The sequence below is a fragment of the Sus scrofa genome, chromosome 1, assembly GCF_054392235.1.
Source record: "Sus scrofa isolate SSC_HxYL_T2T_F1_AM1 chromosome 1, Sscrofa_HxYL_maternal_Yorkshire_Landrace_v2.0, whole genome shotgun sequence".
NCBI classification, from domain to species: domain Eukaryota; kingdom Metazoa; phylum Chordata; class Mammalia; order Artiodactyla; family Suidae; genus Sus; species Sus scrofa.
The window spans coordinates 87,548,606-87,574,476 of record NC_139383.1 but is presented as its reverse complement, the minus strand read 5'-3'; the positions used below and the strand labels follow the sequence as shown (position 1 = coordinate 87,574,476).

The 25,871-nt window shown below is 37.1% G+C and overlaps 1 long non-coding RNA gene across 16 annotated transcripts in view; it reads right to left on the bottom strand.

The window, feature by feature from the left end:
* LOC106508944 (uncharacterized) overlaps positions 1-25,871 on the bottom strand; it is a 768,001-nt gene that overhangs the window by 714,413 nt on the left and 27,717 nt on the right. Inside the window, exon 6 of one of the 16 annotated variants that reach the window (XR_014807837.1) lies at positions 8,456-8,601. The exons of the other annotated variants lie outside the window; for them this stretch is intronic. This is a non-coding gene — a long non-coding RNA (uncharacterized LOC106508944). Of the gene's footprint in view, positions 1-8,455; positions 8,602-25,871 lie in introns of those variants that run through there. 16 annotated transcript variants of the gene reach the window in all.

Genomic DNA, 25,871 nt, shown 5'->3' with positions numbered 1-25,871 from the left:
GGAGAAAATAGTTTCAAATGATGCAACTGACAAGGGCTTAATCTCTAGAATATATAAGCAACTTATACAACTCAACAGTAAAAAAGCCAATCAATCAATGGAAAAATGGGCAAAAGACCTGAATAGACATTTCTCCAAGGAAGATATACAGATGGCCAACAAACACATGAAAAAATGCTCAACATCGCTGATTATAAGAGAAATGCAAATCAAAACTACCATGAGATACCATCTCACACCAGTCAGAATGGCCCTCATTAATAAATCCACAAATAACAAGTGCTGGAGGGGCTGTGGAGAAAAGGGAACCCTCCTGCACTGTTGGTGGGAATGTAAACTGGTACAGCCACTATGGAGAACAGTTTGGAGATACCTTAGAAATCTATACATAGAACTTCCATATGACCCTGCAATCCCACTCTTGGGCATCTATCCAGACAAAGCTCTACTTAAAAGAGACACATGCACCCGCATGTTCATTGCAGCACTATTCACAATAGCCAGGACATGGAAACAATCCAAATGTCCATCGACAGAGGATTGGATTCGGAAGATGTGGTATATATACACGATGGAATACTACTCGGCCATAAAAAAGGATGACATCATGCCATTTGCAGCAACATGGATGGAACTAGAGAATCTCATACTGAGTGAAATGAGCCAGAAAGACAAAGGCAAATACCATATGCTATCACTTATAACTGGAATCTAATATCCAGCACAAATGAACATCTCCTCAGAAAAGAAAATCATGGACTTGGAGAAGAGACTTGTGGCTGCCTGATGGGAGGGGGAGGGAGTGGGAGGGATCGGGAGCTTGGGCTTATCAGACACAACCTAGAATAGATTTACAAGGAGATCCCGCTGAATAGCATTGAGAACTATGTCTAGATACTCATGTTGCAACAGAAGAAATGGTGGGGGAAAAACTGTAATTGTAATGTATACATGTAAGGATAACCTGACCCCCTTGCTGTACAGTGTGAAAATAAAATTAAAAAAATAAATAAATAAATAAATAAATAAATAAATAAAAAACCCTCATGTGTGGGGATCTTGCACAGGGAGAAAGAACCCTGGAGCATCTGGCATTGAAGGCCAGTGGGGCTTGTGCCCAGGAGCTCCACAGGACTGGGGGAAACGGAGACCCCATTCCTAAAAGGCACACACAGACTTTCACATGCAATGGGTCCCAGGGCAAAGAAAAGTCTCCACAGGAATCTAGGTCAAACCTGACCGCTGTTCTTGGAGGACATTCTGGGAAAACAGGGGTGAACATGGCTTGTTGTGAGGGAAGGACATTGAAAGCAAAGTCCTCGGGAATATTCAGCAGCAGTGCCTTTCTCTGGAGGTGGCCATTTTGGGAAAATCTGGCCCCACCTGTCAGTCAGCTGCTGAGAAGCCCCAGGGCAAACAACAACACAGGTGGAATCACAGACCCACCCCTCAGTAAATAGGCTACCTAAAGACCCCTCAGGCACACAGTTGTCTCTAATCCCATCCATAGACAAAGCACCACCCACCAGAGGGATTAGAATTGGCTCCACCTACCAGGGGGCGGGCATCAGCCCCTCCCATCAGGAAGACTACAGCAAGCCCCCATACTGACTTCAGCCACAGGGGGGGGCAGACATCAGCAGTAAGAGAGGCTACAACTCTATTATCTGTAAAGAGGTCACGACACCAAAAACCTATAAAAATGAAAAGACGGAGAACTATAACTCAGATGAGGGAGAAAAGAAAAACGCCAGAAAAACAGCTAAGTGAGGAGGAGATTCTTAGCCTCCAGGAAACAGATTTTAGACTGTTGATGCTGAAGATGATGCTAGACATTGGAAATAAACTGGAGGCAAAGATGGATAACTTACAGGAAACACTGACCAAAGAGATACAAGATATAAAACTTAAACAACAAGAGATGCAAAATACAATAACTGAAATAAAAAACTCACTAGAAGCAGCTAACAGCAGAATGCAGGAGGCAGAAGAACGAATAAGTGAGGTGGAGGACAGATTAGTGGAAATTACGGATGCAGAACAGAAAAAAGAAAAAAGATTGAAAACAAATGAAGAAAATCTCAGAGAATTCTGGGACAATGATAAACCCACCAACATCCATATTATAGGGGTGCCAGAAGGAGAAGAGAGAGAGAAGGAGACAGAAAAAATATTCCAAAAGATAATAGCCAAAAACTTTCCTAACATGGGAAAGGAACCACTCACTCAAATCCAGGAAGCACAACGAATACCATATAAAATAAACCCAAGGAGGAACACCCCAAGACACATACTAATCAAAATGACCAAAATTAAAGACAAAGAGAAAATCTTGAAAGCAGCTAGGGAAAAGAAAAAAAACATACAAGGGAACCCCAATAAGGTTATCAATGGATTTTTCAGCAGAAACTCTGCAGGCCAGAAGGGAGTGGCATGATATACAAAACATGATGAAAGGAAAAAACCTCCAACCAAGATTATTCTACCCAGCAAGGCTCTCATTCAGATTTGAAGGAGAAATCAAAACCTTCACAGATAAGCAAAAGCTGAGAGAATTCAGCAACACTAAACCAGCCTTACAACAAATACTAAAGGAACTTCTCTTGGCAGAAAAGAACAAGAGAAGAAGGAAAGAAAAAAAAAGCAGCAAAAACAAATCCAAAGTAATTAATAAAATGGCAATAAGAATATACCTTAAATGTGAATGGACTAAACGCCCCAACCAAAAGACATAGACTTGCTGAATGGATACAAAAACAAGACCCATATATATGCTGTCCTCAAGAGACCCACTTCACTTCTAGGGACACATACAAATTGAAAGGGAGAGGATGGAAGAAAATATTTCATGCAAACGGGGATCAAAAGAAAGCTGGAGTAGCAATACTCATATCAGACAAAATAGACTTTAAAATGAAGAATATTTTAAGGGACAAGAAGGACTTTGCATAATGATAAAAGGATCAATCCCAAGAAGATGATGTAACAATTTTAAATATCTACACACACAACACAGGTTCACCACAATATATAAGATAACTGCTAACAACCTTAAAAGGAGAAATCGACAATAACACAATCATAGTGGGTGACTTTAACACCCCACTCACAGCAATGGACAGATTAAACAGACAGAAAATCAATAAGGAAACACAGGCCCTCAATGAAGCATCAGACCAGATGGTCTTAATAAATATTTATAGGACATTCCACCCAGAAGCAACAGAATACACATTCTTCTCAAGTGCACAAGGAACATTCTCTGGGATTGATCATGTCCTGGGCTACAGATCAAGCCTCAGTAACTTTAAGAGCATTGAAATCATATCAAGTATCTTTTCCACCTGCAATGCTATACAACTGGAAATCAACAACAAGAAAAAAAAACTGCAAAAAACACAAACACGTGGAGACTCAACAACATGCTACTAAACAACCAATGGATCACTGAAGAAATCAAAGAGGAAATTAAAAAATACCTAGAAGGAAATGACAACAGAGATACAACACTCCAAAACCTATGGGATGCAGCAAAAGCTGTTCTAAGAGGGAAGTTTGTAGCAATACAAGCCCACCTCAGGAAACAAGAAAGCTCAAATAAACAAGCTAACTTTTCATCTAAAGCAGCTAGAGAGAGAACAGACAAGACCTAAAGTTAGTAGAAGGAAAGAAATCATGAAGAGCAGAGCAGAAATCAATGAATCAGAAACGAAGAAAACCGTAGAAAAGATCAATGCAACAAATGATGGTTCTTTGAAAAGATCAACAAAACTGATAAACCCCTAGCCAGACTGATCAAGAAAAAAAGAGAGAGGACTCAAATCAATAAAATTAGAAATGAAAAAGGAGAAGTAACAACGGACATCACAGAAATACAAAGGATCATAAGAGACTACTATATGCAACTATATGCCAATAAAACAGAAAACCTAGAAGAAATGGACAAATTCTTAGAAAAGTACAATCTTCCAAGACTAAACCAAGACGAAATTGAAAAGATGAATGGACCAATCACAAGAACTGAAATTGAAACTGTGATTAAAATATTTCCAACAAACAAAAGTCCAGGACCACATGGCTTCACAGGCAAATTCCAGCAAACATTTAGAGAAGAGCTAACACCTCTCCTTCTGAAACTATTCCAAATCATTGCAGAGGAAGGGATACTCCCAAACTCATTCTATGAAGCCACCATCACCCTGGTACCAAAACCAGACAAAGATTCCACGAAAAAAGAAAACTACAGGCCAGTTTCACTGATGAACATTGATGCAAAAATCATCAACGAAATACTAGCAAACCACATCCAACAATACATTAAAAGGATTGTACATCATGATCAAGTGGGATTTATCCCAGGGATGCAAGGGTTCTTCAATATCCACAAATCCATCAGTGTGATACACCACATTAACAAACTGAAGAAGAAAAACTATATGATCCTCTCAATAGAAGTGGAAAAAGACTTTGACAAAATCCAACACCCATTTCTGATAAAATCCCTTCAGAAAGTAGGGCACAGAGGGAACCTACCACAACATGATAAAGGCCATATGTGACAAACCACAGCTAACATCATTCTCAATGGTGAAAAGCTGAAAGAATTCCCGCTGAGAACAGGAACAAGACAAGGATATCCATTCTCACCACTACTCTTCAACATAGTTCTAGAAGTCCTAGCCACAGCAATCAGAGAAGTAAAAGAAATAAAAGGAATCCAAATTGGAAAGGAAGAAGTAAAACTATTGCTATTTGCAGATGACATGATACTATACCTAGAGAATCCTAAACACTCTACCAGAAAACTGATAGAGCTCATCCACGAATTTGGCAAAGTCACAGGATCCAAAATCAATACACAGAAATCAATGGCATTTCTATACACTAACAATGAAAGAGCAGAAAAGGAAATTAGGGAAGCAATCTCGTTTACCATCACATCCAAAAGAATAAATTACCTAGGAGTAAACCTACCCAAAGAGACAAAAGACCTATACTCTGAAAAGTATAAGACACTGATGAAAGAAATCAAAGATGACACAAATAGATGGAAAGATATACCATGTTCATGGATCGGAAGAGTTAATATTATCAAAATGACTATACTACCTAAGGCAATCTACAAATTCAATGCAATCCCTACCAAATTACCAAGGACATTTTTCATAGAACTCGAACAAAACAATTTAAAGTTTGTTTGGAAGCACAAAGACCCAGAATAGCTAAAAACATCCTGAAAAAGAAAAATGGACCTGGAGAAATCGGGCTCCTGGACTTAATACTATACTACAAAGCAACAGTCATCAAAACTGTATGGTACTGGCACAAAGACAGAAATATAAATCAGTGGAACAGGATAGTAAGCCCAGAATTAAACCTACACACCTACAGCCAACTAATCTATGACACAGGAGGCAAGAATATACAATGGAGAAAGGACAGCTTGTTCAATAAGTGGTGCTGGGAAAACTGGACAGCCACATGGAAAAGAATGAAATTGGAACACTCCCTAACACCATACACAAAAATAAACTCCAAATGGATTAAAGACCTAGATATAAGACCAGACACTATCAAACTCTTAGAGGAAAACATAGGCCAAACACTCTCTGACAGAAACAACAGCAACATCTTCTCAGATCCACCTCTCAGAGTAGTGACAACAAAAACAAAAATAAACAAATGCGACCTAATCAAACTTCAGTTTCTGCACAGCAAAGGAAACCCTAGACAACCCGCAGAATGGGAGCAAATCTTTGCAAGTGAATCGACTGACAAGGGATTAATCTCCAAAATTTATAAACAACTTCTGCAGCTCCATACCAAAAAACAAACAAGCCTATCAAAAAATGGGCAGAAGATCTAAACAGACAGTTCTCCAAAGAAGACATACAGATGGCCGAGAAACACATGAAAAGATGTTCAACATCACTCATTATTAGAGAGATGCAAAAGAAAACCATTACGAGGTACCACCTTACACCAGCCAGAATGGCCATCATATAAAAGTCGACAAACAGTAAGTGCTAGAGGGGGTGTGGAGAAAAAGGAACCCTGTTACACTGTTGGTGGAATTGTAAATTGGTACAACCACTGTGGAAAGCAGTATGGAGATTCCTCAGAAAACTAAACATAGAACTACCATTTGATCCAGCAATCCCACTCCTTGGCATCTATCCAGAGAAAACCATGACTCGCAAAGACACATGTACTCCGATGTTTATTGCAGCACTCTTTTCAATAGCCAAGACATGGAAACAACCTAAATGTCCATCTACAGAGGAGTGGATCAAGAAGATGTGGTACCTACACACAATGCAATACTACTCAGCCATTAAGAAGAACGAAATACCAGCATTTTTTGCATCATGGATGGACCTAGAAACTATCATGCTAAGTGAGTCAGCCATATAATGAGACATTAACATCAAATGCTTTCACTCACATGTGGAATCTGAAAAAAGGACAGACTGAACTTCTTTGCAGAACAGATGCTGACTAACAGACATTGAGAAACCTATGGTCTCTGGAGGAGCCAGTTTGGGGGGATTGGGGATGTGCTTGGGCTGTGGGATGGAAATCCTGTGAAATCAGATTGTTATGATCATTATACAACTACAGATGTGATAAATTCATTTGAATAATAAAATAAATAAATAAATAAAATTATAAAATTTAAAAAAACAAAAAGCACAAACTTTCAGTTATAAGATAGTAACTAAGTTCTAGGTATGTAATGTAATTTGAATTATTGTTTAGAACAGGAAATTAAAATTTCAATTAAATTAGAACTCAGCTCTATAAACACTTATTGAATACGTTTTAATATTTTTAATTGTCTTTATTTTTTCCATTATAGTTGGTTTACAATTTGTCAATTTTCTACTATAAAGCGAAGTGGCCCAGTCACACATACATATATACTCTTTTTCTCCCATTATCCTCCATCATATTGCATCATGAGTGACTAGCTATAGTTAGTATATTTTTTATACACAATCCTGTAACATGAAGATAAATTAAGCCTTGCTTAGAGAAATTTACTGAGAGAAAATGGGGAGAAAGAAAAATTAAGAGAAGGATAGGGAGAAGTTATACTGCAAGACAGGACACAGGGAGTCAAAGTCAATAGCAAGTCATATGAGGAATTAGTTCTGCCTGAGAGAATATGGCTAGAACACCAGAGGAGGTTCAGGTTGAGTAGAGAAAGAATCTGGTCCGGACAGGATGGAAGGCCAGTGAAAAAATTCTATCCCATAAAAATAATCAGAAATTAGTGAACAAACAGAAGGACATTAGGAGTCAAGCCAGAAAAAATCAAAGCATCTGAGGAGCAGGCATGGGATTCAGTCAAGAGAGTCTCAGGCAAAAGAAAAAAAGAAAGATAAAGGAACAGGAAAGCAGGTGTGGACATGATTTACAGGGCTTGGGCCATGTCAAGACTATCATTCAAGGGCAGAGTTACCATAGTAATTCAATTAGCAACCGAATAGAACTGACAGGAAGAAACTGTGGAGAGAAAGAAGAGCAAAAGCGTACACAGCTAAGAAGGTCTTTGAGTTGGAGGCACCTGTTACTCAAAAGACACTTTTATTCTAGATATCTAGAAGTCCATCTTTCCTCTTCTTCTGCCCTCCCTCCAAGGCCCCACCCCCAATGTTATGGACAAACCAAACTATTTTCCATTGCCCCCACACAGAATGTTCTTTCAAGTCTCCAAATTTTTCCTTAGGCTGCTTTTTGTGCCTGAAAAAACCTCCTCCTCTTTCAAGACTAAGTGCCCAAAGATGACAGTTAAATTTACTCACAGTCTTTTGGTTTCACTGGTTTTTCCTTCGGTAAAACTCAAATTGCCATCCTCACTGATGCAAGTATACAGCAAAGTAACCAGAAGCTAGAGAGAAAACTGTCTGCTAAAGATCAATATCCTAAGAAAGGACTCCTATGATCTCAAGCAAATGACTCCCAATGTTACTGCTGAGTTGGGTCCCTCTCAAAAGAAAAGTGAAATATCCGGACTTCCTGTGTGCCTCAGTGGTTAACAACCCTGAATAGTATCCATGAGGACTCAGTTTGATCTCTCACCCCACTCAGTGGGTTAAGGATTCAGCGTTGCCGTGAGCTGTGGTGTAGGTCACAGATGTGGCTGGGATCCCGAGTTGCTATGGCTACGGTGTAGGCAGGCAGCTATAGCTCCAATTCAACCCCTAGCCTGGGAACCTCCATATGCCTCAGGGGCGGCCCTAAAAAGACAGAAAAGAAAAGTGAAATTTCCTTAGTAGGGGACTGAGGAAGCAGAGCTATCCCCAATTCCTCACAGTTTCAAAAGCCTGAGGAATTTTCTGCACCTCAGGATCCACATCAAGGACTTGGCATTTAACACCTGCCAGGCCATTTCTCCAAACCACAAATTTCTCATTGCCCTTTTCAGATAAAGTATCCCAGTGTTACTTACTTCCCAGGCAAACTCTGTAGAAACGCCACATTAATCAGTTCACATATTTTCAGGGTCGATAGCACTGGCTGAGTTTGAGTTTCACACCTCAGGAAAACTGATTCTTAATTTTTCCACAGTTGTATTAGAAATTGCTTTTTTTAAGGCTAGAAAGATGAAAGCATAATTAGTTTGCTGAAAATGTCCAATATCAATAGTGATTTACTTCAGAATTTGTGGAAACAGTTTAAGGCCCTGAAGTAAAGGGCAGTATCAATAGATTCTTCCACTATGAAAAGCTGTCCAGTAAAGAGCTAGAAGTGATACTGAAGAACTCACTGTGGAATCTTGCTGGGGAACTGTGTGTGGAACCATGCTGCTCATGGAGGCTGTGTAGGTGAGAACTGGCCCACAGTGGGTGTGTCGAATAGAACAAGGCAGCAGTTTGAATATAAGGATTGTGAAGCTGGGACCACAAGCAGAAATAATGCAGGTTCTTTTTTTAAATAAAGTTTAAAAACCTCCTATTCAAGAATATTATATTGCTAGCTCTTTAACAAAAGCTAGTAAAATGTTAATACTATTAAATTAAAAATAAATTTTTGTTGTAACACTATGAAATATTTGAAGAAATATTAAGTAACTGGGGAAATAAAAGATCAAAAAAGGCTAACATACCAAAATAAAAAACATGAAATGAATAGAAGTAATAATAAAGTTTAAATGAACAGAAAGCATTAAACACAAGACTTCAAAATTCAAATTTAAAATAATATTAGCAATCATACCCCACAATTCCATCTTAAATTATAGCTTATAACAGTTACTTGTTGACATGTTTTAATAACTACCTATTTACAGGTATCGAAGTTCAGTTTGACCACAGTTAGAATGACAAAAAACCAGGACACTAACAGCAAATGCTGACAAGAAAATGGAGCAACAGAGACTTTTACTGCTGCTGGGAATGCAAACTTGTACAGCTGTTTTGGAAAACAGATTGCTAATTTCTTCCAAAACTAAACATACTCTTAATAAATGATCCAGCAATCACACTCTTTGGCATTTATTAAAAAGATTTGGAAACTTATGTCCGTATGAAAACCTGCACACAGATATTTATAGCAATTTTATTCATAATTGCCAAAACATTGAAAAAGCTAAGATATCCTTCACTAAGTGAACGGAAAAATAAACTGTGGTACATCCAGACAATGGAATACTATTTACTGCTAAAAAGAAATGAGCTAGCAAGCCATGAAAAGACAAAGGGAAACAAGTGAATATTTCTAAGATGAGAAAAGCTGATTTGTAAAGGCTTCCTACTATTGGATTCCAACTCTATGATGTTCTGAGAAAAGCAAAACTATGGAGACATGAAGATCACTGGTTGCTAGGGGTTGGGGAGGTGGGGAGAATGGATAAGTGAAGCAAAGGGGATTGGTAGGGTAGTGAAGCTACTTTGTATAATACTGTAACGGTGGTCACCGTTCTATCATTATACTCTATACTTTTGTCAAAACCCATGGACCAAGAAAAAATCCCACACAACACCAAGAGTGAATCCTAATGTAGACTGTGGACTTTGGGTGATTGTGACAAGTCAATACAGGTTTATCAGGCATAACAAATACACTTCTGTGGTGCAGGATGTTGATAGTAGGGGAGGTTGTGTGTGTGAGGCCAGGGGGTGATGGGAACTTTCTCCATTTTCTGCACAATTTTGCTATGAACCTAAAACTGCTCTAAGAAAAATAAAGTATATTAAAAAATTCCAGTTATATCACAGGTTTGTAATATGCTTATAAATTCATATATGTTTAATTGCACTTTGGATCAAAACATTTTATTGGGTTTAAGACACATAATCTTGTAAAATAAAGGCTATGAACCTTACTTTATCTCATGAGACAAGCCCACCAAATCTCAAATCCTCAGTTTATTATCTTAGAAGAAATGCCATGTCTTTAGTAATCTAGAAAGTTAACGTGGAGAATTAAAATGAGGTTTTCTTAATCTAAAAAGTAATAGGAGCTCCTGTGTGGTGCGATATTATCTCACTGAGGAAGCTGGTTTGATCCCCAGCCTCACTCAGTGGGTTAAGGATCTGGCATTGCAAGCTGTGGTACATGGCAGAGATGCTGCTTGGATCTGGTGTTCTTATGGCTGTGGCGTAGGCCCCTGCTGCAGTTCCAATTCAACCCCTAGCCCAGAAACTTCCATATGCCACAGGCATAGCTGTAAAATAAATAAATAACAGTGAACAAGATCACATTTGTCATCTGTGAAGTGTTTCTCCCATTGGTTTGTGGACCTCAGTCCTCCAAAGATGACAACAAATCCATATAAACATTCGTATAGATAGATTTGGTGTTTCCATTCCCAACTTAGCTGATAGAGGTGCAGTATGATCCACATTCAAAAGACCCCCTGGTGCTTATGGCTTAATGTTAAGGAATATTGAATGAATACTGAATATTCCAGGAAACATAGGTACAAATTTAATATTAGAAAATTCCCCTCCAATGTTTCTTCACTCTTTATCAATATATGATCATTAGGAGTCATCTTCAAGGACTGGGCTTCTTAAATACAGAGAAGAACAAAGCAATTTGTTCATCCTTTTAGGAAGCAGCAAAGGACATTAAGCTTACTCTCAATTTCATATCTAACCACATTCTGGAAAACCTAGCTCAAATCAGTTTAATTTTCTAAATTTTAAAAATAACGATATACTCTAAAAAAAAATCTGCTCCAGTAATCTTTGGGGAAAAAATGAGAAAATTTTTAATCTCTGGAAATATAGCTTTTTCATGGGGTTTACAGTGGGCAACAAAATATCAAATTTTTTATAATGATTTTTTTCTATTATAGTGGGTTTACAGTGTTCTGTCAATTCTCTACTGTACAGCATGGTGACCCAGTTACACATACATGTACACATTCTTTTTTCTCACATTATCATCCTCCATTATAAGTGACTAGAAATAGATCCCAGTGCTACACAGCGGTGTCTCATTGCTGATCCATTTCAAAGGCAATAGTCTGCATTGATTACCACCAAGATGATCATCCATCCCACTCCCTCCCCCACCCCCGCCGGTAATCACAAGTCTATTCTCCAAGTCCATGAGTTTCTTTTCTGTGGGAAGGTTCATTTGTGCTATATATTAGATTCCAGATATAAGTGTTATCAATTTGTCTTTCACTTTTTGACTTACTTCACTCAGGACGAGAATCTCTACTTCCATCCATGTTGCTACAAGTGGCATTATTTTGTTCTTTTTTATGGCCGAGTAGTATTCCATTGTGTATATATACCACATCTTCCTAATCCATTCATCTGTCGATGGACATTTGGGTTGTTTCCATGTCTTGGCTATTGTGAATAGTTCTGCAATGAACACGCAGGTGCATGTGTCTTTTTCAAGGAAAGTTTTGTCTGAATATATGCCCAAGAGTGGGTGGCTAGGTCATATGGTAGTTCTACATATAGTTTTCTAAGGTGCCTCCATACTGTTCTCCATAATGGTTGTACCAAATTTCATTCCCACCAACAGTGCAGGAGGGTTCCCTTTTCTCCACACCCCCTCCAACATTTGTTACTTGAGGACTTATTAATGATGGCCATTCTGACTGGTGTGAGGTGGTATCTCATGGTTGTTTGGATTTGCATTTCCCTTATAATCAGGCATGTTGAGCATTTTTTCATGTGCTTGTTGGCCATTTGTGTATCTTCCTTGGAGAATGGTCTATTCAGGTCTTTCGCCCATTTTTCATTTAGATTGTTGGCTTTTTTTCTGTTGAGTTATATAAGTTGCTTGTATATTCTAGAGATTAAGCCCTTGTCAGTTGCATCATTTGAAACTATTTTCTCCCATTCTGTAAGTTGTCTTTTTGGTTTCTTTTGGGTTTCCTTTGCTGTGCAAAAACTTGTTAGTTTGATTAGTTCCCATTGGTTTATTTTTGCTCTTATTTCTTATTTTTGCCTTGGGAGATGGACTTGAGAAAACATTCATAAGGTTGATGTCAGAGAATGTTTTGCCTATGTTCTCTTCTAGGAGTTTGATGGTGTCTTGTCCTATGTTTAAGTCTTTAAGTCATTTTGAGTTTATTTTTGTGCATGGTGTGAGGGTGTGTTCTAGTTTCGTTGATTTACATGCAGCTGTCCAGGTTTCCCAGCAATGCTTGCTGAAAAAACTGTCTTTTTCCCATTTAATGTTCTTGCCTCCTTTGTCAAAGATTAATTGACCATAGGTGTCAGGGTTTATTTCCGGATTCTCTATTCTGTTCCATTAGTCTGTCTGTCTGTTTTGGTACCAGTACCACACTGTCTTGATGACTGCCACTTTGTAATATTGCCTGAAGTCTGGGAGAGAGATGCTTCCTGCTTGGTTTTTGTTCTTCAGAATTGTTTTGGCAATTCTGAGTCTTTTGTGGTTCCATATAAATATTTGGATTGTTTGTTCTAGTTCTATGAAAAATATCATGGGTAATTTGATAGGGATTGTGTTAAATCTGTAGATCGCTTTGGGTAGTATGGCCATTTTCACAATATTAATTTTTCCAACCCAGGAGCATGGAATAGTTTTCCATTTATTTACATCTTCTTTAATTTCCTTGATTAATGTTTTATAGTTCTCAGCATATAAGTCTTTCACATCCTTGATCAGGTGTATTCCCAGGTATTTGATTTTTTTGGGGTGCAATTTTAAAAGGTATTACAAAATACCTATATTTTTAAGATGCTAAAATAGTCTAAGAAATCTTAGTTTACTCTGATAAGTCATAGTTCCACAAAATTAAGAAAAACTTAAATTTTAGAGAGTTAGGCAGAGAAAAGTAAACTGAAATATAATACTGTATATGTTTCTTTTTAAAATGTCTGTGAATTCAAAATTAGAAGCTTTCTTCTTTCCATTAAAATGAAGGATGGATAGTCAAGGAAAATAATAACTGTGAGAAATCTGGCAATCTAAAATAGCTATTATATAATTGTGTTTATTATACTTCACTGGCTAATTCATTCAAATGTGTCTCTCTGCAAGAGAACATTTATAATCTCCTACTGCCATCTTATGTAGCATCTTGTCACTGCACAAAAGGAGGACTACACATTAAGAAAAACAAAAGCACCTTCTGGAAGTTGTATATCAAACCACATTTTCCACATAAAAATTAAATATTTTTCCATTCCCCATCTACTTACAACAGAATTTTTTAAGTTTGGTCATTTGGCAAGTTCTAATTTCCTTCCAATTAATATCTTAAACTTTCTATCCTGGTCATATTTATTATCTTATATATATATATATATATATATAGTTTATTATAATGTTAAGATGCTATGTAGCATCAGATATTATTCAGATGCATAACTAATGCAAAAGCTGTAAGCTAAAATGTATAAATAAAGCAGAAACAAACACTACTCTACTCTTTAAAGCAAAAGAAGTCAACAGATTTTCTTTAAAAAGTTTATCCTGGAGTTTCTGCTGTGGTGCTGTGGGTTAATGATCTGACATGTCCCTGTGGTTTTGCCATCTGGAGCAGTAAGTAAAGCATCAGAACTTCCCTATGCCATGGGTATGGCTGAAAGAGGGGGAAAAAAGGAAGTTTATCCTGAAACCAGACGAGTCATAAGCCACCAATTTTATATAGAATTTTAATTTAATGTGTAATCGTTGAACATATACCAGCATTTTCATCTAAAAATAACAATGCAGGTAGGCAAATTTGTATTGATTTTTCTATAAATCCTAACAATCCTTTAATATATCACTAATCAATTACTATTCAAAAGACCATGTAACCCAATGCAATTTAGAAAGCTGTCAGTAGGAGAGTCTCCCCACTCTTATTTGACTAATACCACTATCCCAACTACTAGAAAAATATAACAATTAGAAATGTGTTTTTCACAGGTAATAAACAATTAAAAGTTTGTCTAGACAAACAGGATATACTGTTTTGGATTCTATTTCTCAACAATGTCATCACTTCCTAAAGTTCTTTCTAGATTTCCACTTTAGCATCCTTAGGACATTGACCTCTGTCTTCAAGCTTGTCACTTCCTGGTCACAAAATCATTGCTATCATTCCAAACAATAAATCAGCATCAAGATTGGAACAAAGTGAAAAAAGAAAATGCCAGATGCATTTATTCTCATATTCTTCCTATTAGTCTCATGGCCAGAAGTATGTCATCTGGACATTTCTAGCTGCAAGGGAAGCTGGGGAGAAGAGTTTTTAGTTTAGCAGAGTCACTGTGAACAATATTGGAAAGATACAAGGGGAGGATGGGTGGTGAGAAGAAACAGTCTCTGCCACAGGGAACAAGATTAACATTGATCTACAATTAAGACTTTGAGTCCAGACACCAGTTAAGCTGAAGGAGGAAGCACCTCTCTCTTTCCAAGTACATCACAGGGTAGAAAACCACAAACAAGCCCCTTGCATCCCTGTCCCCTGAAGTAAAATTTATGGCTTCTACTCTAGTCTCCCAGGCCTCCCCTGAGTCTCAAAAGGCTGGCTCAAGAGTTCACAGTTAGGAAACATGAAGCTGTTGAAAGAAAGAATACTTGTTGGGCCAGTAAACTGGTAATGATTTAGACTATGAACCAGCCACAGAACAGAGGCACTGAACCCACAGTTCCCTAAAAGTTATAGATAAAGGTGTGACCCACATTCCTAAGTTGTTTCTACAGGAAGCAGAGCCCCCACCAGATGAAAACTGCAAGTACATAGACTCCAGACCAGTTGAAACCAGAAGACTGGTAATGCTTGAAACTTAACCTTAATGACAACTAATCTGAGAATTGTGCATGAGCTGAGCCTGCACCCCAAAGCTCCCACCCTCACAATGCCTCTAAAAACCCCTCCCTGAAAGCCATTCCAGAGTTTGGTCCTTTTGAGCATGAACTGCCCCTCTTCTTGTTTGGCAGCTTGCAACGTGTGCTGTACATTCATCTGCCATGACCTGGTGTCGGTAGAATGGCTTCACTGTGTGCAGGCAAGCAGACTCAAGTTTGGTTTGGTAAGAGGTGAAATGTTAGAGAAAAAATACATAGCTGAGCTTAAAGCAAGTAAGGAAAATCTTCAAGTACCGCAGACAAAGAGAACCAATAATATTGTTTGGGAGCATTTGGCAGAGGTAACTGGAATGAATATACATGAGGAGGCAGAAGTGGAAATGTCAAGCCCAAGGCACACTTGAGAGCTGGCACTGACCTAGAAGAAGAGGGCTGGCCAGGAGAACACTTCCCACCAGTGTAAAGCCCACACAGATATGGGCAGCATAGTCCAGGCCTGGCCAAACTGGAATCTTTGGTAAGAAATCCAATCACATGGCCTGCATTGCACACAGATGTAGAGCCTGAGTTCTCACACAATTCACCCACAGTTCAACCATTTGGTTATTACCTTCCTTCTTTAGCAACAATGAAGAGTGGTAGAGAAGGTGGAGAGTCACATATTCTCCTTTCAAAGTAAAAAGTTCCAAAAGAAAAAGTCTAAGCCGTATTAATCATTTCAGGAAAAAAAAGAATAAGAAAAGAAAAGAATAACAATTGTCCCAGCTACTCACCCTCCGAGTTTTTAAATAATGTCTTTTATAGAGAGGAGTATGTATGACAATGAACACAAATAAACAGATTCTGAACAATGACCACATGCTGCTTCATTACATGGTTGAACTATAATAATTGAGCAGCAAAGTTACTAAGGAACATAAATGAAATAACTCCTCCACAAATAGCAGTAGACTACATAAAAACTAAACAAAGTTCAATCATAGTAATATATAACACTTCTTGCTAAGACAATGACACCTACAGGAATACATATACATGAGATCAGTTTTAAGTCTGGTTTCCTCAGATTAAAGTGCTCATACAAATTACTGTTAAATCAACTTCAATTACCAAGTCAATTTAAACCAAATTAGTTTAAAAAGTTTAAAGTTTGCTGGGCCTTGTGAGACTTCTCCAGATTGTTTCAATAGCTCACACTCTTGCACTGTGCCTGTCACCAAGGAAGGTCTTTTTTAATTAGAAGACAGGAATGAAGCAAAAGACAGACTGTGTCCTATAATCAGAACCCTCCATTGTGACAGAGACATCTTACCTCCTACCGAGGAGTCCTACCAGACAGGGAGAGACTCCAGCCTTCTGGGCCACCCTGAGGAGTTCCTGTTTGGGGGTGTGAGGGAAAAATCAGTGTGGTTTAAAAAATGATGGCTGGGGCCTGTCCAATGTGGTGGAAAGGGAGCTGATTTCCTGGTGAACTTGTTTCTAAGAGGAAAAAATAATTTTAAAGAAATACAAAAGGAAAAGAAAGAAAGAAAAAAAAAGTCTGGTTCTTTCCACCCAGACTCCACTCTAGCCAGTAGGATAAAGACCCCCTAGTTTCCTAGAACTAACTGGATTATTTACTAAATAAACTGGGTGATTCCTCTAATTCTATGTTTTGCAAGGTTGGCCTGAAATTCCTCAACTTAATGCAGAGTACTGAATTCAGAGGACTAGGCTGAGGAAATTCTACCTTGATGCCATCCTGTTCATGGTGCAAAGGGGCAGACATAGAATCAGAAATGGAAAGCTAATAAATATTGGGTAACAAAGAAGAAAACACATCCAAGAAATCAGTGTTTCTCAATCTGACTGCAAATTTGAATCTCCTGGGAAGTCATTATGTTAAAGTACCAGATCAATTTGGAGTTCCTGTCATGGCTCAGCGGTTAACAAATCCGACTAGGAACCATAAGGTTGCAGGTTCAGTCCCTGGTTTTGCTCAGTGGGTTAAGGATCCAGCATTGCTGTGAGCTGTGGTGTAGGTTGTAGACGCAGCTTGGATCCCGCATTGCTGTGGCTCTGGCATAGGCTGGTGGCTACAGCTCCGATTCGACCCCTAGCCTAGGAACTTCCATATGCCACGGGAGCGGCCCAAGAAATGGCAAAAAGACAAAAAAAAAAAAAAAAAGTACCAGATCAATTAAAGCAGAGACTTTAGAACTTGAACTCATAGTTTAAAAAAAAAAAAAATCACCAGATGATTCTAATATGGAGAAAGGATTAAAAAGCATAGCAATAGATGATAACAAGCAAAAAATATATTCAGGTTGCATGCATCCAAAACAAAGAATTGTGTTCCAAACCAAGAGTGAATTCCAAAGAGAATCAGAACATAAATGATATTTTTATAACTCCAGAATACAAAGATGACTATTTATAGTAGCCAAGGCACCAAGAAATTATCTGAGGGGCTCGTTGCTGAGATATGGAAAGAAAATGAAGCAAAATTTCTCCCTGGGGCCCTTACTCTTCAAGGGCTGTGAGTACCAATAGCTATGAAACCTCCTAATATTTCTGTGCTACTGAGAATCAGCAGTTAAAAAGAAAAAATCCTTCCAGAATTAATACATCTGTTATTAGGTGTTGTAACCAGCCTCAAAGTAAAAAGCCTTGGAATCAAATACATAAGAAATTTTTAAGATATTCATCCAAATGTGGGTCATATGGAAACTCTGAATCCACTTGCCAATAAGACTTATTTTCAGTCCAAAAAATTGGGAAGAGAACTGTAGTGACTTTGAACGTTCACACAAAGCTTTCTCAAACTTTTTGATGACCCTCACAATCAACAAACTGTGAGTGGATCAATGGGGCAAAATTAAAATTTAGCCATTATGGATAGTGATATAAAAATATATTTCAGATAAACAAGGTATAGAGCATAACAAAATCCTGTTTACCCATTACCTAGCTTATGAAATAAAACATTAAAAATACAATTGAAGTCTTCAGCATTCTTCCTCTCCCACACCTATCGAACCTCTCTAAATGAATGGAATGGTCCTAAAATTGGTGCTTGCCGTTTCCATGAATGGTTTCATAATTTAACAATAGTATGGTATCTTTTATGTTAAAATTACAAAAATTTTATAAAACATGAAACAATATATAGTATGATATCTTTTTATGTTAAAATTTTATAAAAATAGTATCATACATATATTCCTCATATAAATATAGCATTTTAATTAAATATTGTATTATTGCAAGGTTTATCCATGTTCATACAGAGTTATTCATTCTAACTGCTGTATAGCAGTTAAATAGTACCACAGTTTGTTCATTGTCACACTACTAAGTTATCAAAATATATATTCTCATACATGACTCCTCAACAGAAATATCTCCATACAGTGCTTCTTGAAATTTAATGTATATATAAATCACTTGAGGATCTTGTTAAAATGCAGGTTCTAATTCAGCAGATCTGAAACTGGGTCTGACACACTGCAAGCTAACAAGTTCCTCAGATACACTCTAGGGTACAGTGTTTAGTGTGGTGGTCACCAGCCATACATGGCAATTTAAACTTAATTAAGGAGTTCCCGTCATGGCACAGTGGTTAACGAATCCGACTAGGAACCATGAGGTTGCGGGTTCGGTCCCTGCCCTTGCTCAGTGGGTTAACGATCCGGTGTTGCCGTGAGCTGTGGTGTAGGTTGCAGATGCGGCTCGGATCCCGCGTTGCTGTGGCTCTGGAGTAGGCCGGTGGCTACAGCTCCGATTCGATCCCTAGCCTGGGAACCTCCATATGCCGCAGGAGCGGCCCAAGAAATAGCAACAACAACAACAAAAAGACAAAAGACAAAAAATTTAAAAAAATAAAAAAAAAATAATAAACTTAATTAAAATCATCAGGTTATATATTTACATGAAGTATATATTATATATCAGTGGTTTTCTATTATAAATAATATGTATTATAAGTTACATTTCACTTTAGGCATTAAAGTACATTCTAGGAAGTGGGGGTAGATCTTTTTAAAGTTAATAAAATTTTAAATACACACACACAAAAATAAATAAATAAATTTAATTAAAATCATATAAATAAGTATATAGCTCCTTTTCTACACTAACAACATTTCAAGTGCTCAATATTTATTGGACAGCACAGAGAACATTTCCATAATCTCATAAATTAGGACTATTGAACACAACTGCTCTGGAGTCTTGCCACTGAGTGTTGTCTGGGGATCAGCAGGCAGCAGTTTAGAAATGCAGAATCTTGGGCTCCATCTAATGAATCCCAATCTGCATTTAGCACATCCCTGGGTAATCTGTTTCTCTATTAATATTTCAAAAGCACTGCTTTTTAGGATGTTATATAACTAGAAGTGGAATTGCAAGGTTGAAGGGCATACACATCTACTCCACTCCATATCCTTACCAGCACTGGATGTTGTCAGACACCACAATTTCTGTGAATATAAAAGTATGAATGTATTTCTCTATTGATTTAGTTTGCAATTGCCTAATTAATAGTGAAATGAAGCATGCTTTCATATGTTTATTAGCCATTCAGATTTTTCTCTTCCATCACATCCTATTCATAGTCTCTGCCCACTTTTCCATCAGGTTGTTTATCTTGTTCTTATTAATTTGTAGGAGTTCTTTACTTAGTCTAAACACTATTCATTAGTTTACTGTATACATTTCATTTATCCTCTTCCAGTCTGTGGCTTCTCTTTTTCCCTTTGTTTATGGTGTTTTATGATATAGTTAAGTTTTAAATTTTAAGTTGATCAGTATCATCAATCTTCTCCATTCAGGATATAGTGGCAGGACAATATCCAGGTATCAAAGGACAAATAGTTTGAAGCACAGTATTTCAGTGTAAGTTATTTTCTCTCCTCATCTTAGCTTAACTTGGAGTAAGGATTCTAATAATCCTGTCTTCCACCAATGAAACCATGGTGGAAGACAATTGAAAAATGGGCAAAAGACCTGAATAGACATTTCTCCAAAGAAGATATACAGATGACCAACAGAGACATGAAAAAATGCTCAACATCACTAATCATTAGAAACACAAATGAAAACTACAAAGAGATACCACCTCACACCTGTCAGAATGGGCATCATTAACAAGTCACCAAAAAGCAAATGCTGGAGAGGGTGTGGAGAAAAGTGTACCCTCCTACATTGTTGGTGGGAATGTAAATTGGTACAACCACTATGGAAAACAGCATGGAGGTTCTTCAGAAAACTAAATACAGAACTACCATATGATTCAGCAATTCCACTCCTGGGTCTATATCTGAACAAAACTTTCACTGAGCAAGATAGATGTACCCGTATGTTCACTGCAGCACTATTCACAATAGCCAAGACATGGAAACAACCTAAATGTCCATCACCAGATGAGTGGATTAAGAAGATGTGGTACATATACACAATGGAATACTACTAAGCCTTAAAAAAGAACAAATAATGCCATTTGCAGCAACATGGATGGAATTAGAAACTCTCATACTAAGTGAAGTAAGAAAGAGAAAGACAAGTACCATATGATATCACTTATATCTGGAATCTAATATACAGCACAAATGAACCTATCTACAGAAAACAAAATCGTGGACTTGGAGAACAGACTTGTGGTTGCTAAGGAGGCAGTGGAAGCAATGGGATAGACTGGAAGTTAGGGGTTAGTAGATGCAAACTTTTGCATTTGGAGTGGATAAGCAATGGAATCCTGCTGCATAGCACAGGGAACTATATCTAACCACTTATGATGGAACATGATGGAGGATAATGTGAGAAAAAGAATACGCATACACACATAGGTATGACTGGGTCACTTTGCTGTACAGCAGAAATTGACAGAACATTGTAAATCAACTATAATAAAAATTTTTTAATTAGCACAAGATCTAAATAGACATTTTGCCAAAGAAGACATACAGATAGACAATAGGTACATGAAAAAATGCTTGTCAACATTACTACTTCTTAGAGAAATGCAAATCAAAACTACTATGAAGTACCACCTTACACCAGCCAGAATGGTCATCATAAAAAGTCTACAAACAATAAATGCTAGAGAGGGTTCAGAGAAAAGAAACCCTCTTACACTCTAGGTGGGAATGTAAATTGGTACAACCACTATGGAGACCAATATGGAGGTTCCTTAAAAAACTAAAAAACAGAGTTACCATATGATCCTGCAATCCCACTCCTGAGCATATATCTGAAGAAAATGATAATTTGAAAAGATACATGCACCCCAATGTTCATTGCAGCACTATTTACAACAGCCAAGACATGGAATCAACCTAATTGTCCAACAACAGAGGAATGAATAAAGAAGATATGGTACATATGTAGAATGGAATATTAGCCACAAACAAGAATGAAATTATGACATTTGTAGCAACATGGAAGGACCTAGAGATTATCATTCTGAGTGAAGTTAGTGAAAGACAAACATCACATGATATCATTTATATGTGGAATCTAAAAAAAAAGGATACATATGAACTTATTTATAGAACAGAAATAGACTCACAGACTTTGAAAACAAACTTATGGTTACCAAAGGGGGCAGGTGGGGGACAGGGAGGGATGTCCTGGGGGTTTGGGACGGGCATATGCACACTACGGTATATGGAATGACTGGCCAATGGGGAACTGCTATATAACACATAGAACTCCACCAAATATTCTGTGATAATCTATGTGGGAAAAGAATCTGAAAGAGAATGGATGTGTGTGTATGTCTAACTGAATCACTTTATTGTACAGCAGAAATGATCACAACACAACCATACTTCAATAAAAATTTTCAAAATGAAAAAAGAAAAAACTATATTTTAAAATATTCTTTCTGAAAACTTAGAGTTTATAAATCACTTGTTTACCTAATGGTTTAATGGCAGACTTAACCCAACTAGCATTCTAGTACAGTGAGTCCCAAACAAAATTACAAAGATTCAGTCTGTCTTCCATTCCACTCAGCACTTCCGATTTCTATTTACCCTTTAAAGATATCTAGAATATTCTTCTTTCCGTTATAAAAACCTCTGAGGGAAGGATATGATACATGCATTCACACCCAGCTATTAATGACTCACATGATTTACCACTGACTCCTGAGTGCCTACCTCAGTGTAACACTTAGGTAGCTAAGCAAGCATATCTCCAACATGCATATATAGGCAGGCAGTCAATTACCAGTAAAGCATAAAAACCAAAACAGTGATTAACAGGAAAGACATAACACAGAAGATTTATATGAAAAAAATTTAAGGAAAAATAGGAAATTATTCTTCTATAATTCACCTTTCTTACATGGTGTCTATTTTAACAATTAAATATTACTAAGACAACATAACATGATAGAAGAAACAGTTTTAATAAGAATATGTTACAATTCACTTTTTGTCTAGTGGATAAACTTAATCTAAGAAAAGGACTTGATGCGATAACTTTGATTTTAGAGAACGACACTTCTTCAAGCCCCCTAGCGAAACCTCAATATTTTCCTAAGCTGACTTTTCAGTAAACCAATCAGTGAAAGGTAAACACAATTTACTGATGAAAGTACCATATCTTCCCTCACTATTTTCTTGATATTTTAGTAATAAAGTGGAATCCGATGTGATATGACCTGGTTATACTGTCATTTGGGATGACATTTAGTTGATACCAAAGCTAATCTATAGAACCCATCTATAAAAATAAAAGTTTAAAAGTAAAGCTTTTATTTTAAAAAATGCACAAATGCTCATCATCAGTGCTTTATTAAAAAGGTAAAAAACCTGCCTTATAACTTCTCAGTATGCCTCTGAAGATCTCTCCATCTGGCTCCTCTTGCATTTTGCTTTTAAGCCATTTAACTGAATGAATGTTTAATGTACAGAACACTGCCTAACATATGGTCAGGGCTATTGATAGTAGCTATTTTGTTATTAATACATAGATCTAATTATTGATACCATTAATACTATCTATCATAATAATATTAGGTTTACCATAGTTATAATTACACCTACCATTTATTTACCATGTTGACTACTCTAATTATTTATGTTGATATTTTCATGACTATTATTACCATCATGCTACCATGTCCATTTTTGCTAAAAACCCAGATATTTAAGTTTCAGGGACTATAAAGCCAAAAGTATAGTAACTATAGTCTTTTTGACAAATGGTACTAGAACAACTGGACATCTGTGTACACAAAAATGAATCTAGACACAGACCTTATACCCTTCACAAAACAGACATATATGCAAAATGCAAAGCTATAAAACTCTTAAAAGAAGACACAAGAGAAGACCTAGATGGCCTTGTGGATGGAGATGACCTTTTGGATACAACACCAAAGGCATGATCCATGATAAACATAATTGATAAGCTAGACTTCATTACAATTAAAAACTTCTTTTCTACTAAAAAAAAAACGCCAAGGCAACAAGAGGGAAATCCACAGGGTGGAAGAAAATATTTGAAATAGATGCGTCTGATAAGGACTCCTATCCAAAATATACAAAGAAATCTTAAAACTCAATAATAGGAGTTCCTGTCATGGATCAGTGGGTTAAGAACCCAACATAATATCTATGAGGATGAAGGTCCAATCCCTGGCCTCACTTGGTGGGTTAAGGATCTGGCGTTGTCACATCTGCAGCATAGGTCACAGATGCGGCTCAGATCTGGTGTTGCTATGGCCGTGGCATAGGCCTGCACCTGCAGCTCTGATTTGACCCCACCCTGTGAACTTCCAAACGCCACAGACGTGGCCATTAAAAAAAAAAAAAAAAAAACTCAACAACAAGAAAATAAATAACTCAATATCAAAAAGTGACCCAAAGCCCTTAACAGTGAGCTCACCAGAAAAGAAACACAGATAGCAAAAAAAAAAGCATATGAAAAGATGCTCAACATTACAAGTCATTGGGGAAATGCAAATTAAAATGACAATAAAATGCCACTATATACCTATGAGAATGGCCAAAATCCAAAATTCTGACAACACCAAAGCTGACGAGATGTGGAGCAAAGCAAATTGTCACTCCTTGCTGACAGAAATGCAAACTTGTACAGCCACTTTGGAGGATAGTTTGGTGGTTTCTTACAAAATTATGCATACTCTTACCAAACAATCCAGCAACTCATTACTTGGTATTTACCCACGGAATTGAAAACTTAGGCTTATACTAAAACCTGCACACAGATGTTGATAGTAACTTTATATGTAATTGCCATTATTTGAAAGTAACCAAGATGTCCTTCAATAGGTGAATGGAAAAAAAACTATGGTACATCCAGATGATGGAATATTATTCAGCACCAAAGTAAAATGAGCTCTAGAGCCAAAAAAATTAAAGAAAATATGAATGGATATTACTAAGTGAAAGAAGCCAATCTGAGTAGGCTATACAATATATGATCTATATGATCATCATCAACTACATGACATTCTGGAAAAGGCAAAACTATGGAGACAGTAAAAGAAAACAATGGTTAACATGGGTTGGGGGAGAGTGAGATTTCAGAAAATATTACTAACCACTGGTATTGAAGTTCCACTTAGGAAACTGTCTTCATTTAGGAAACTGCCTTCATAAACTTCCATGAGTGTGGAATGCCTTGAAAATGAGGTGTAGGAGACTGTAACACAAGGAAATTCTCTCAAACTACTTTAATAAATTTTTCATTTTTTAATCCTAATAAAAATTTCCATATAGTTACTAAGAAAGCCAAGGTAAAAATAGTGTACATTCAAATGTCATATAAGATGGTCTGAGTCTCAGAACATCGTGTTTCATCTAGAGTGGGCCCCTAAAAAAATGCTGAATTCATGAATAAGTTGATTACTGAAAGAACACATAATGTAATTTTCCTTGGTTTTTTGTTTTGTTTTTTGCTACTCTGGAAATTATATATATATATAGCTTTACACTTTTCTGCATACTCATATCAAGTGTTTGATGGAGTGGGAAAACTGTCAGTCTGAATTGGAGAGAATATATGGACTAATGGGAATCTTACAGTTTGAAACCTTTTGAAGTGTTAATGGGCTTTTGCTTCAAGAAAGAAAATATGCACTTGTCAAGTTAGGTCAGACCAAGCATTTCAAGAGTAATGTTCACAGAATTCTTGGTGAGAAAATAAAAAGGAAAAGCCAGAACAAAATAGTTTTTGCAAAAACTACCTCCCTACAAGAAGAAATAAACACAATCCATCAGAGTCTAAAATAAGTTAGAGATATGATAAAGCTGTATGAAATGTAGCTCTGGTCCTCAACACTCTTTCCTTTTTAAAATAAGTCTGATGATTGAAAGCACTGGCCCCTTTTGATTTTTTTTTAATCAAAGTACTTTTTTTTAAGCTTTATTGAAGTATAGTTAATTTACAAGGTTGTGATGATTTCTGCTATAAACAAAGTGACCCAGTCATACATATACACATATCCATTCTCTCTCAGATTCTTTTCCCCTATAGATGATCACAAAATACTGGGTAGAGGTCTCTGTGCTAGACAGCAGGTCCCCATTGGCCAATTGTTCCATATACCTTAGTGTGCATTTGCCAATCCCAAACCCCCAGTCTATCTCTTCCACAGCCCCACCTGTTCC